Source organism: Camelus bactrianus, chromosome 6, assembly GCF_048773025.1.
Source record: "Camelus bactrianus isolate YW-2024 breed Bactrian camel chromosome 6, ASM4877302v1, whole genome shotgun sequence".
Lineage (NCBI taxonomy): Eukaryota > Metazoa > Chordata > Mammalia > Artiodactyla > Camelidae > Camelus > Camelus bactrianus.
Window position 1 is genome coordinate 97906709 of NC_133544.1, and position 15349 is coordinate 97922057.

General features: G+C 40.7%; 1 protein-coding gene across 2 annotated transcripts in view; it reads right to left on the reverse strand.

Moving 5' to 3' along the window:
* Positions 1-15349, reverse strand: part of LOC141577999 (trafficking protein particle complex subunit 9-like) — a 110527-nt gene that overhangs the window by 33082 nt on the left and 62096 nt on the right. For both annotated transcript variants that reach the window (XM_074366433.1, XM_074366434.1), the window contains one exon: positions 1883-2068. The gene's annotated coding sequence lies outside the window, so the exon portion shown is untranslated. The remainder of the gene's footprint in view (positions 1-1882; positions 2069-15349) is intronic.

Here is a 15349-nt window from a genome sequence, read left to right on the forward strand (position 1 = left end):
TGACATAAGAAACAATGCAATACCCTGATTTTGGAAGACACTCAAAATATTCCCCTAAGCCTTTGTAGCTGGAAAGGTTGGGCTTCTCATGAGCCACTTATTTATTTCACAGCCAGTGAGCATCTCCCACAAACCCTGTTAGCCTGTGTCTGCTGGGAGCATCATGAACACTCTTGCTGTCGATCTTATAAGTCACAGGGCAGAGGCGTGTGTCTCACGGTTGCAACCCTCACACAGGCTCGCCTCCTAGCCTCACACTTTGAACTTGGCCCCATTTTCTTACCTGTTTATTTGGTATCTGTTCTTCTGTAAGCTGCCTATAATGCTTTTTGGAACAAGTCAGAAGAATGAGTGGGTAGATAAATGGACAGATGGACAGATGAGAGATGGGCAGACCGAAAGAGAGACTCCAAGAAAAGGGGAACAAATAAAAGTTCCTGTGCAAAACCCTCTTCTAGTCAGGGAAGGAAACCACCACGGAGAAGAGTGAAGAGGCAGGTAGCTTAGGACTGTTTCCTGGATTCCATGAAAAGTCACACCAAGAGATGAGAGGGTAGAACTATAAATAATAAAAGAAAAAATCACACATGCTTGAAAAATATATCTACAATATGTACTTTCTAAAGAATAGTTTCAAATCATCAGGGCTCAATACCGCAATCCTTGGGTATTTACAGAAATGAGAATCCCATCTCCAAACCACAAGGCATCCCTTCGGAGCACTGAGAGTCTACACGGGGCTGTTATAAAGCCGTCACCGCAAAAGCTATGCTCTCCTGCACATAGGAGGAACGAGCAGTTGTGCACGCGTGACAGTTACACCCCACAGCACCTCTACGGGGGAAGGAAGCCTAGCGAGCCCCATCACTGCAGGACAGAAAACCAGTCCTGGAGAGCCTAAGCCGTCCTACCAGTTCTCCATCTCACAGTACTGGTCACTCCAGAGCAGGACTCAAACTCGGACACACGTCTGTAAGCACGATATTATCATGCTTTGTGTGATTTTTGTGTGTGTAATACATTTGTTTCTGGCATGAAAGAATATTTAATAAATGATCGGATGTCTTGTCTATCTCATTAGCTCACAATGAATCTTTATACTGTTGAATTGTACTATTTTCCTCTGGAGAACGGAACGGAAAGAGCGGGGGTCAGAATGAGGTGGAGCTCCATTCTTTATCTGGTATCTCATCTCATCCAAGTCCCCAACCAGGGAGAAGGAGACAATGTTCTCTTCATCTTTTAAAGAGAGGGCTCCACTGATGATGACTTACTCAACCCAAAAACCAAGGCTGGGGGAAGGGCACATGTAGCAACCAGAGCAGTATCAGATGTAGGAAAGTGAAAAGAGCTCACGGGAGGGCTCAGGGGGTCAGCCTGATTTAATTTCAATCGATAAAAATACGACACTGTAAAAATACTACCATGCAATGGATTTGCTCTTTCTTGACATCTAGCAAGTTTCCACAGCCCACATGAAACATTATCTTGAACCAGTGAAAGGAAGAGTCTACAGACAGGGAAAATCAATGCCACAGGCAGGCTGAAACCCAGGCTGGAGTTTAGAAAGAGAAAGGGCATAGTTAAGAATTGGGGAAAGGCTGGAGGAAAAAATCATCACAAGGACTCTCAAGCATCATCCTACAATCATATAATCATTCATTCAAGAGAGAGTTACTGAGGTCCTATTTTGTGCAAGATTGTACACAAGGCAAAGCAAGAGTGCAGCGACCATTTTGGCAGCAAGGGGCAGGGCTAAAATACACTTCTGATCCCGGTACCTTGCAAACATGTTCTCAGTATAAAGGCAAAGAAAAAAAGTAAAGTAATATTCTGTAAACTCAAAGCATTGCTGAAAAAAAATTAAAGAAGGCCTAAATACCTGGACAGACACGCCACGTACATTCCTGGATCAGAAGACAGTGCTCTTGGAATGGCATTGCTCCCCAGAGTGATCCGTATATTCTACGTGGTCTCGATCACAATCCCAGCTGGCTCCTCTGCAAAAACTGATTAGCTGCTGTTATAATTCATATGGGAATTCGAGGGTCTCAGTAACCAAAGCGATCTTGAAAAAGAAGAACAACATGAGAGGACTTGTAATTCTCAATTTGAAACTTTACAACTTATCTCTAGGTGAGATTAGAGGCCATTTTTAAGTTATTACTGTGTTTATCCTTATTTTCTAAATTCTCTAGAATGAATATAATTGTTATGATAAGGAAAATAAAAAGTAAGGTATCTTTTAAAACATGCACACCGATTCATTCATTGGAAAAAATGTATTTAAACTATAAAGAGGTAAACAAATATCTAGTGAAAAAGGACTACTTAAAAACAAGAGTGCATTTACATTTTTAAGAAATTGAAAACTGAAAAGCACAAACACATCAAGTTTCTAGGGAGACAAATACAACATATTAACACTTATTTTCAAAAATTCTAATTGAGCAATGAAAATTCAAGAAAGGGAAATTCCCGATTGACAGCCAAATGCAAACACAAGGAGAGCAAAGGCCTAGAAATCACAGTTCCTTTAACTCTGCTACTACCTCAGTAGGGGAGGAAATTCCTCACTGAGGAGACAGTGGAATCCCATGCATAAGACAGGATACACAGTACAAACTGCGCTAGAATCGGGGGTGATTTTATTAGAAGAATTCTAAAGTTAGAACATTGCTGAAAAACTATAAATAAACTGACAGACAGATTAAAACACACAGTCATATATATTATATAGAAACATATGAAGTCTGCTCCCATGTTGCATAGAAATACAAACATATTTGTTCATTTATGGGCACTGATTACTTTTTCCCAGGTAGAATATTTCAACTAATACAAATAATCAATAATACACCCCTCTTGTCAAATCTACTTGATAAGTTACTCTGCTATGTATTCATAATGTGCCTAAGATAGATCTAAAAGAAGTGAAAAAGATTTTTGTATGATTTCTTGAACACTTCTCAACATTCCAAATTTAATTTTAAAATAGATCTGAGCAGTATTTCTATATTATCTTTTCCCTCGTGAAATGACAAATACAGTCTTTTGTCAAAATTCTGTCCTTACAATGATTCACAAGCACCGTATCCTCACAAAACTGCTGGACAGCAAGTCACTATCCAGACACTGTGACCAAGCAAACGAAACACAAGGAAGACAGTGACCCTATTCTGGAGGGCTTACCGTCTGTGTCAACACCGGGATTTTTATTTGATTGGTTTGATTAGGTAGCAAAATAAAATCAATCAATTATTTTCTTCTTTGAGCATTCTGTAAGTCATGACTCTGCTGCTAGTGTCATGAGCAGGAAAGACTTAAGCAAGACTTGATTAGGTCAAATAGCAACAATCATCACCGGAGAGTGAGTAATAAAGAAGTTAACTGATAGCAATGCTTCTGCCTACATGAGACCTAAAATAAACCAACACTGATCTCTGCAAGGAAAATGAGGAGATGAGGTTCCCAATGAGAAAACAAACAAACAAGAAACCAAAAAAGGAAAGACTTTATCATTAACGATTCCAGGCAGTAGTGGAGCATGGTGGTGAAGAGCACAGATGCTGGGGACAATCATGAGGCTCTGAACTCCCACAGTACTGGGTAGCTTTGACACTGATAAGTCAGTGAAATTTTCTGCATCTCAGCCTCCTATCCATAGACTGGGGACAACAACAGCACCCGTCTCCTAGGACGGTCCTAAGAATTAAATTATTTTATATGTAAATTTTAAACAAAATACCTCAGATTTTAAATATTGCCCCAAAAGCACAAGGAAAAAAGAAAACAGAGATAAATTTGAGTTCATCAAATTTAAAACTTTGCTTCAAAAGACACCATCCAGAAAGTGAAAAAACAACACTCAGGAGAAAATATTTTCAAATAATTTATCTGATTAGGAATTTGTATCTCCAAATAAAAAAGAGCTCCTAAAATTCAACAAAAAAGACAACTAAATTAAAAAATGAATAAAGGATCCGAAACGGTATTTTTCAAGGAAAATATACAAATGGCCAATAAGCACAATGAAACGATGTTCAAAATCATTAGCTGTAAGGGAAATCATGTCAAAACCACTAGGAGAAACTGCTTCACACTCACTACATTAGGTTATATTTAAAAAAAGAATAACAAGAACAAATGAGGACACACAGGAATCAGAGATAGCAGCCCTTGCTGGTGAGATGTAACGCTGCGTGGCTACTTTGGAAAACAGCCTGGCAGGACCTCAGAGAGTTGAACAGTTGGTTTCTGAATGACCCAGCAATTCTGCTCTGTGGGCACACACGTAAGAGAACTGAAAACTAATATCCACATAAAAACTCCTAAAGGAATGTTCACGGAGCCATTATTCATCACAGCCAAAAAGAAGAAACAACCAAAATGCCTATCACCTGATGAATGGGTTAAAAGAAGGGCCCATCCATACAGTGGAATATTATTCAGCAATAGCAAAGCATGGAGTACTGACCCAGGCAACAACGTGGACAAACATTGAAAACGTTACTCAGTGTGAAAATAAGTCAGTCACAATAGATGGTTCCATTTACAAGAATTGACTCGATTTACATGAAATGTCCAGCACAGGCAAATCCACAGAGAGAGAAGAGTGGCTCCCTGGGGCTGGGGGAGGATGGGGAAGATGGGAATGAGTGCTTATGCATACGGGGTTTCCTGTTAGGAGGATGAAAATATTCTAAGATTGACTGGGATGCACAATTCTTGGCATAGAGTAAAAACCGGTGTAAATTTTAATTGGTGAATTGTATTAAAACTGTTAAGAACAAAAGTACCTCGGGCCAGTACCTTCCCATAGAAGATGCAAATTGCTAACTTTTATTACAGGAAGAAGAAACTGCCCTCAGCATGAAAGCAGGAGATCAGCAAATGTGAGTTAACCGAAATTGCACAAGAGCAGTTTAGTTGAAACAGTTGCTGAGTGTATATGAAATATTCAGAATGAAGAAAATCAGTTTGACATCAAGATGAAGCATTCTGCTTCAAATGCAGATCAAGGATTCGGCAAGCCCACCTGCTAGAAATAACCAGAGAAAAACCTGGTTCTTAAAACAAGCACCACATCCAACAAGGAAATGGTGGTGAGGAAAGCAGTCAGCCAAAAAACTGGAACAGTTTGCTACAAATAATTTCTCCACTGAAATTCCAAAAATAAAATGAAAGTGATGCAATGCTGCGCTGCCCTCCCGTGAATGGGCTTCCTCCGGTTCTCGACAGTTCTGTAACCCCGAATGAGAGACTCAGGAGAATCAGCATGGCTCCTGGGAGTCCCCAGGTGACTGCCCACCAGCACGCTGACCACCATCACATCTGCCATGGTTGAATTGCAGAGAAGAGACCAACTTCTGAAAGGCAGAGGAAATGTTGGCAAGGGAAAAAATGGCTGCAGTCAGTCCTGGGACAGAGGCCCTGACAGCAGAGGCCAGAAGGCTGCAGGTGAACTGGAGTGACCCTGGGGAATGAAGGGACCACAAGGGAGCAGATCTCAATTCTCTTCTCTCTCTCCCTTGGGTAGGAGAGATAATGCCTGCATCATTCTCACCTGGAACTGTGGGTTATGGCTGGCAGAAGTGGTACCGACACGGAATGATTATTCAAGACTCTGTGGGAAAAGTCCAGAAAAAGAGAAAGAGTAGGGTGCCAACTCCACGAGCCTCTAAAATGCTCCTATATTTACTGTGTATAACGAAAGTAAAAAGTCATTAACAGTTGTGTGATAGTAAGTAGGAACTTGAGGAAAGACGGGAGGAGACAGAGATTGTAGAATCCACAATGAGTACAAAGGCTTAGTGTATCTTTACGGAAGTCATGGGGTGAGGGGAATAAGATACTTTCTTTAGATATGTGAATTACAAAGCAGACCACGAGACCAGCCAGGTCCTTGTTTTGGGGATAATAGACTATCTAAAAGCACCTAAGCCCAGCTTTTATACCTGAGGGCCTGGGTCCTTGCTTTGAAATGAGCAGAGTGCTATCTAAAGCATCAACTATGCAAGCAAAGCATTGTCTCTGCTTTTTAAGGCAAGGAGACAAGAGTGAGAATGCACATGCTCCTGCTTGCAAAGCAGTTACTAAGCACACATTTTTCTTCTGGACATTGACATGCTGCTGGGGTCTGTTACAATTTGTTAACCTAATGTTGGGCTCCCACATGTAACCAATATGGAACCATTATGGAGGACACCCTAGGATAACAAATCCTAGCTCTGTGTCTTTTCCTGCCAGCTTCAGACACTCTAGCAGAATCTAGACACATCCCTGAATAACGATCCCACAGAACCACCCAGACTCTTAACTCCTGGCGCTTGAAACTTAATTTTAGCTCTACACAACTTAACAAAGAAAAGTTTCACAAGTAGAAGATATTACATTCTTTTATATCTCATCCTATGAACTAATTATTCTGATTGCTCTAAGCTGCTTCTAATTGGCAAAGCACCTAATTCTGCAGGTGAATTCAGTACTTTCCACTGGGCATAACTTGCCAGTTTGGGCTCACTGAATTCTATTGTTCAAATACTGATACACTTAATTGATTTCATAGTTCATCAGTTTCAGCCAGGAGGAGAGGGAGTGTCATTCTTTTCCTCAGCCCACCCTCAACTCTTTTCTCATCAGCAACTCAGGCCTCCTGAAATTAAAACAAAGAATTTGTTTCCCTTCTACGCTTTCCACAAACCCAACAGGAAACATCAGCCTGGAGAAAGGATTCAACAAAAATGTTAAAACAAAAATCTGTAAAACCTGAAGCAACTCCATCTCTGAATCATGATACACAATGATATGAAAGTAAGTGTGTCAAGCACAAAACATGCGTGAGCCTGACCACCTGATTTCTATTCTTCAAAGGAAGGAAGGTTTTCATATTTTTTATTATCACTCTTTCTCATTGCTTCTGATTAAGCCAAAAATTAGTTTATGAAATAATTAAGCACTGCAATAACAGATTTTCGCTGTATCAATTACAGAAGGCATTCAGAGGGGATAGGAAAACCCACCTTTGTAAAAAATGTAAAATTTCTTCCCCTTTTAAGAACACATATACAAAATGCAACAGAGAATTCAAATTCTTGTGGAGAGGAGCAAAAGCCACAGAATCAAAGCAAAGTCAATACTATGAGTCAATTCAAAATTCACTAGACAAGCATGCTCAAAGCATTCAAAGAATTTTAAAGGCACACTGCAAACCATTCACTTAATGATCTGCAGGCTAGAGGAAGAATTTCCCTCTTTAACAGACAACAGAAATCAAAAGGGTGCCCCTCCAAACAAAGACGAAAGATCAATCAGTTTTTTAACAGTTCTGATAAATCAGCATGTTCTAAAGAACAAAATTCAGAAATTTTAAACATTCATTCAAACCACAATGAAACAAGCACTTAAGAAAAAAGAAAAAAACCCCAAAGAAACTAAGCACATTGATCATGCACTTGGATCAATGAGAACGTCTTTTACCCTTCGAAGAAAGAACAGGCTATAGCCTTTTACTTGAAAATTAACACTACTTTAAAGATAACTCCTAAAACGGATTTCATCATTCATATTGCCTTGAAAACTCTGAGGCACTTGTATCTGATCAGAAAAGCAATTCTGAGTAATAGTATGTTACAATTCAGCGCCAGTTTGCTTTAGAAGAAAAAAGAAAAGCTACTGTTTCTCAAATCCTGCACAATGTGTGAAGGGCCTCCCTGCCTCTTTCCCCTCCTGTTTTCAAACCTGATGCTCCCCAACACTTCTGAAACAAGTGTGAGGACCTCGTATTCCCACCAATATGTCAAATGACTAAAGAATATCAATTTACTTGTGTAAATATATGCCTACATCTTGAACTGGAGGAAGAAGGTATCAGAGGGCTACATGGAACTTATTTCTACCTTCCTGAAATCACACACAAACACGTTCACACAGACACAAACACATACACACTGAATTACTGAGCACTTCACAAGCTTAGGAATTCCAACTTCTAGAAGATAACTTTGCAGTTAGTTTAAAATACAAAACTGTCAAGTTTTGAAAGAATTGATCATCTGCTAAATCATCCAAATATCAACGAGACCCAATTTGCCTTCTCTGTAGAATGTAATTTCCAATGATGTCAAAGCAGACCCTAAGAAGTACTGGATCAAAGAATCGTGTTTATCACTAGATATGATCGTTTTTAAACAAGTAAACAGATTCAGAAAGGTATGTCCCAACATTTATTCTTATTGAAATAGCATATGTATTCAATTGTCTATACAGAAAATAGGTCCCATGATGGTGTTTAAGAGCTATTTTGTGTATTGCAATATTTATTTTTAAGTGCAGACAAGGAGGGTGGGTATTACTCAGTTGTAGAGCACCTGCTTAGCATGCACAAATTGTGCTGGCTTCAATCCCCATTAATCCCCCCCCAAAATAGTGCTTATTTAAAAATAAGAAAAAAGTTATAAAAAAAATGCAGACTAAAAACCACTGCAATGTAGAAGCCAGAACTATAATAAAAAACATGTGTTTCTATCGAATACTGACTATATGTCAAACACAGGGACAATGACAAATCACCCCTGACAACCATCACGTGTGGTTCTCAGCAACCCTTCTAAGTAGACACGGATGAGAAGCCCAGCACAGCGGATGAGGAGACGGAGCTCGGAGGAGCCAGGGACACTGACCATCCTGCTCCACGTGACACCACGTCAGCCCAGGACAGGTGCTGACAGAGCTGCATTGAGGGGACATGCAGCTGCGTGGAAACTTTGGGAGCTGGGAGTCCCAGAAAACACGAAAAATTGTTCAGTGAAAAACCAGCTCAAATATATTACACTGTGCCACATCCTTTAAACAGGGAACATGACTGAGATCTTTTTGATGCCTCCGTGTCCTTTATGCCATCATCAGTTATTTGCCCTCTCAGCATGACCAGTGATGATCTGGACACCTTATGAAGTGCACTCAGATGGCAGAGCTTTTAAAGCTGTTTTATGAAGGTTGTAAGACTCTGTCTATGCCTCACACAGGCGGTCATCCATCACTTCTCACCGGTGTGGACGTACCACCTGAAATCACTCCTGTCTGCTTTTAAAATCCCTTCATCTAATCCAGACTTTTCAACAGCAAAGAATCAGCTCAACCACAGACAGTGAACAGCTTTTCACCAAATGGACTGGAACAGCCCATCGGACTACCTGGAAGCCCTTTTCTTCTATTAAACCCACTTCCGGGTACTTCATCATTTTCTGATTGGTGGACTTGTCCGCTGACTGGCCTACTCAGAGAGCTTACAGCCTCACATACTGGGGTGGGAGAGGAAACTGCTCTTGGGAGAAATCAGTGAGGAAGGCGGACATCCTCGTCAGGACTGCAAGTGTAGAAGTGCCACAACGTGCTCAGAAATTATACCGTCAGCACCCCTGGGCTCCCATGGACTGGTTTCACATTAACCAAACTCACGAGACACTGATGCAAGAAAACCAGAAACTTAACTTATTAATGTAACAGAATATGTGAAACTATCAACAAGACTGAAATATCAGAGTTCAACCATGAGTACAGTTTCTCATCCACTGCCTAACCACGGGCAGGCAGTGACATGGCAACCATGGACAAAGCAGAACAGGAATGGTTTCTAGATTAATTCAATGGACTAAATTTCTGTTATCCCAACAGATCTACTGCCTGGAAAACAATTAACGCTAATCACGGTGCACTCTTCGTAGACAGTGGCTGAGACACGACAGTGAGCACCTGTGTAAATCTCCTTTCCCTGTCCTTATTGGGCAAACTGATGCACAGAGGTACAGAGATCCAGGGATGCAGATACCTCTAAACACCCAAAGCCCATCCCTGGGAGCCTCAAAACCAGACAGCCAGGGTTTAAATACCAGCTCTGCCACTTACTAGCTCTATGACCTTGGCCAACTTACTTACCCTCTGTGTGCCTCAATTTCCACACTGTAAAACTAGGATAAAAATCAAACATTCCTTACTCGATTGTTGAGATGATTGAAGGATTCATTTCTGTAAAACTCTCAGAAAAGAATGTAGCAAATTATTGGTGCTCTACAAATGTCAACTTAATATTAAAGTGATTTACAAGTCTCCTTTCTAATCATCTTCTATATTTCCTGGCTAGACTAAGTCCCAATGTAAATCATTATTTCTTCTTTTATAAACACTTGGGGAGCAACCTTCTGTTCCATACCACAGCCTGTTTAAACTGAGGGAGGGGATGCCTCCTCCCCACTCCTCTTGGCCACGGAGAGTGCTTCTCCACACCACAGACCCATGGCCCACAGCTAGCCTTTATCACACTAACAGAGTGAGGTGTGAGTCCAGAGAGACAAGCAGGGTATGTGAAACCGTTCCTTTCCTTCCAGTGCTGGCCACACTTCGGAAGCACACGGGATGCTCAGCTCCATGGCAGGACAGCACTGTGCATGATGGGGCAGATCCTCTCAAGGGAAGGCTCGCTGTGGCCCAAAGCTACCTGGGACAGAGTGAGTCTCTAATTCTGGGACACAGTATCATGTCACGCATTTTCCCACAGCCCTGAAGTTCATGGAGAACGTGGCTTCATCAGTAACAAAGAAGACATTTGTTGCCTGCCTACTCTTTTGTGTCATCTCTCAGTTGGCTGCTGGAGACAACATGCATATAAGTATTGGATCCCCTTAGGCCCCAACATATATGAAGTAACAAAAAATTCTTTGGCTTAACGTTCGTTCAGGGCGACTGTGTAACAGTTCTGACTCTTCTGATGCTTAATTATGTTTATAGGAACTATGGAACCTCCTCAAATAACTTTCAGCATAAAACCAGCTTTCCTTATTTTCCTGTTTCTTAGTAATTGCCAAAGACTATAAAATGATGGCTTCACACCAAACAGCAGCTAAAGTTTATGAGCCCTCTTGACATACCCACTGTGGTAAACACTTTACATAATTTCTAATTCTCACAATTCTACAAAGCAGATACCAACGTCCCAATCTCACAGACGAGGGAAAAACTCAGAACGAACTGACTCAGGCTCACGTGGCTCAGTGGCAGCGCGTGCACGCAAACCCAATTCAAAACACTACACCCCTACGTATATGTACCAAATCTCCTACCACCAATTAACACACAGCGGCGGGGTCAATACTCAGGGAACTCAGTACACTTTTCAGCTTTAATGTGCTCCAGAGGCCGCTACTAGCTGTTTTATAAATTCCCGGCTCACTGTTTTCTAACACTGGAAGAAAAGTCCGATTTTGCCATTGTTTGCACAGCAAGTCTGAGATGTTCACAGCGAGATGACAGAATAAAACTAAGATATAAGCAGAACAATTTTTCCATGTAGACAGACATAATGGACATTGTGCTATTCTGAAGCATCAAGCAAAGATATTAAAACAAAATAACGTTGTTTAAGCCTTCTTTAACAAACAGGAAAATTAAGACGGTAAGAAGGTGCAACAAGCGCCACCTATGGGTAAAAAGACCTTCCAGGTCGCCAAGAAGCATGCAACACAAAAATTGCCTATAGGATCAGAAACGAGAATCAGATAACTAAAAGCTTCTTTAGCACATACTGCACTTTGCTTCGGGGGAAGGGAGGGTAACTCAGTATTTAATCTGATATTGCTAATACTCCTGAATATAAACAAAAGACACAGGCTCATGGAAACTCATCTTTGAAGAGGAAAGAATCCAGTCCTGCCACTTCATTTTACAGGAGGGGAGACTGAGACATGGGATCTGTCCTCCTTGCAATCGGTAGCAAATCTCTCCTAGGCCACATGTCTTGCACTATAGCAAAAACGAACAGATCTGTACTAGGCCTATATTCATAAAAGTCGCGCCTGTATTTTTCCGAAAGTAGGTTATCTAAGTATCTTGCAACATACTTCTCAAAAAGCCAGGAAATCATATGTTTGTTGAAGTACAAAAACATTTATTTACATAATAAAACAGCATGAGCTTTATTCTCTCTATTAAAAAAGTTACATGTCAAATCAGTGTTTTGATATTTTAAACCTGTTAAGAGTGCAGGAAAAAAGATCAAAATTTTCTTTAATCACAAAAGAGAGAAGCTTATTCCCTGAAAATTATCAATGTGGATTTTTCTAAACTTAATGCATCTGGTCAGAATCCAACGAATTTAAATGTCTGAGTGGATGGTTACACGGCAACATGACATCTGAGTTCTAACAATACACATTCTGTGCAAATAATCTTCAAGGTCGTCTGCTTAAGGCAATTTAACTACTCCCTGTCTCACTAAAATGATACAGAGTTCATTAAAACTTCATAGTGCACTAAAAAATAAATGAATCCTTGTTACTTTAAGCCATATTCATATATATCATATACATACATATTAAATATGCATCAGTAATAAGCCACCCTCTTTAGTATTCAGAGTTGATCCTTCTAAAATATCTGCCATTGTGACAGCACATTTTTACTAAGCACCTCTTGGGTTCTTTGTATACAAGGCTACTAACTCTCACAGTCAGACAAGTTGAACGATATTACTCAAATTTCTCAAAACAGGAAATGTACTTAAGCCATGAAAACAACTTATATATACATCATCAGGAAAGAAAAGAATAAAGATTTTCTTAAAATATTCACTGACAATCTTTTCTTCCATATTTAGACTACATAAAACAAATTCAGTCTTTGTAAGTATTTCTGTCAATAAGGGCCACTAGAGAAAAACAAGTAACATCATCAGCAGTGGTTGGATTTTCAAAGCCCCCTTCTCTTTTGCACTATAATTATTATTGTTTTGTTTTTAGTGCTTATAGAGCCCTAAAATACATAAAAAATAACTTTTTATGCAACTACCTGAGAATTAAACATGTGTGAAAATGTACAATTTTAATTTATGCCACTCTGTCTCACATTCTCACTGGTGTCTCCCCTTTGAAGTCCTCATCAGGCTGAGATCGCTAAAATCGGCCATTTATGGAGTCACAGGCGTTCGGGTAACCACTCAATGGGAGGCTGATTAGAGCAGCAATTAAGAATGCATCCTGTGCCGCCTGGATTCCAGCACCGAGCTAGCCACCGCCAGCTGCCTGTGATTTGGGACAAGCTGTTCCATCTATCAATCCCTCAGCTGCAAAAAAGGAGACACTGATACCTACCGTCAAACACCTGCTATGAAGTAAAACATGAGGAAAGCATTTTAGCCTTAGGTAGGTGTCCACTCAGAGCGAGTTTGGTCATTATGATGATGAGGATGTCTATTAATAAATTGAGCTAGACCAAAAAGGAGAAATCACCTTAAAGGAGAAACATTTTAAGCCAATGAGCATTTCCTTTTGGATGGATTGCAGAATATTCTATTCATTTTTTTTAAAAAACCAAGTTTTGTCCATTAATAATAGATTTACAGGTTCATGGACAAGTCTCCAGAAAAAGAATTAGAGGCCTCTAAACTCTGAATACTAAGAAAGAAAAGTTTAAAAAAAATCAGGAGTGAGATTATACCTCATTTGGGAGAGTATGTGCTTAGCATGCATGAGGCCCTCAGTTCAGTCCCCACTAAATCAATTTAAAAACTTTTTTTTAAGAAATGGAGAATTAAAGCAAAAAGATGGAGGAATACAGAATTTTTTAGAGACTCATCTCAGATTTAAGATGGGGAAAAAACCATCCATTTCTCAGAGGAAATCTTGAAAACTATGTAAACTGAATCTGAGATGTCTAGTCTTCGATCATTATTCATGAATTAATATTACCAAGTCTTAAATCTACCTGATAACCCACAGTTGTGATACTGATCATAACAGCTGCCAACACGGATCTAGCTCTGCCTAGGAATGCTCTGTTCTGACATCTCTGCCCCTGAGGCCTCACCAGGCTCAGAGCACTAATTTCGGTCATTCATGAGCATCTCGTGTAAGTCCTCCCTTTGTGCTCCTCACTCTCCCTTCACCAGCCCCTCTGAGGGAAACACTGTTATCATCTTCCCCACCCGCAGATAAGGCCACTGAGGCAGAGAGACTAAACCCTTTCCAGGTCATATTGGCATTAAAGGACGTCTGCATTTCTGCTGTTTTGCTTTTGACAAAGGAATCTGAGATATCAATTCAAGGGAGACTGTTAAATAATAAACTCTGTCAGGTCTTCACCTCAAGAGCAGATACTATAAATTCCTGATGTAGGATGAGGCTGCCGCCACAAACTGACTCAGCTTGAAATTAATATCCAAGATGAAGCAGCGGATACACGTAAATATTCACGATTGTCAACTCCGCTCACGGGTCTGGGCCCTTCACTGCCTGAACTGGTGTGAATACTCCACCCGTGTCAGGGAGGGAAGCGCGGATTTCCAGGTCTCCCCAAGGCTTCACGGGCTATTTCCCCCCACAGACTGTCCTCAACAATTAAAAATCTCTCAAGATTTTTACACCATGCAAAACTGAAAGATATTTCTGCAGATGGAGCACTTTCTCAGGCTTAAACTTATTTTGCCTACACTCAGCAGGGGGGGAAAAAGAAACAAGACTCTGCAAAGTCTCTGAGTCTCACCACTCACACTAGTAGAAAGGCCACTGAACAAGATGACTATTCAGAGTGCAGGGTGAGAAGAAAATAAAGCCGCCCCCAACCACAGGCACTTCCAAAGACAGAGCTCAGCCGTCTTCTGCACACTCACGGTTGTGCAGCCCTCACCACCATCTATTTCCAGAACACTTCATCACCCCAAAACAATACCCCTGTCACTAGCAGTCACTCCCTAACCCCCCTTCCACCTAGCCCTTTGCAACCTTCACCTGCTCTCCGCCTCTGCATGTGCCTATTCTGGGCATTTCAGATCACTGAAGTCAACAATATCTGGCCGTTTGTGTCTGCTTCCTTTCATTTAACATGCTGTTGTCAAGGATCGTCCATGTTGAAATGGTATCAGCATCTCTCCCTTTTTTTTTGAAAACGTTAAAGTTTATTAGAGGGTTGTAAGTAATATCAAAAATAGTAGAGTGGAGCATAAGTGATTGAGTTTCAAAGGGAAAATGGCGGGTTGAGCAGTCAGAGTGGACTTCCCAGAAGAGGTGGTCTTTTTCATTTTCCTCTTTTTCTTTTTTATTCACTCTTACGTCTGAATAATGTTTCACTAAATGGAGATTCTACATTCTGTTCATCCATTCAGCAACTATGTATGGACGTGGTCCAGAAGGTTGAGTGTAAGAGGCGACTTGCAGGGATGACATTTAAGCAAAGGGCAAGATGTGCTTTCAAAAAAAATGCCAACAAACAGAGGCGCAAGGAAATTCAGTGCGTTTCTGAGCAAAGTGCATGCTTGCTTCGGCAGGACAACCGTGCAGGGCTGGGGCGGATTTTGGCAGGA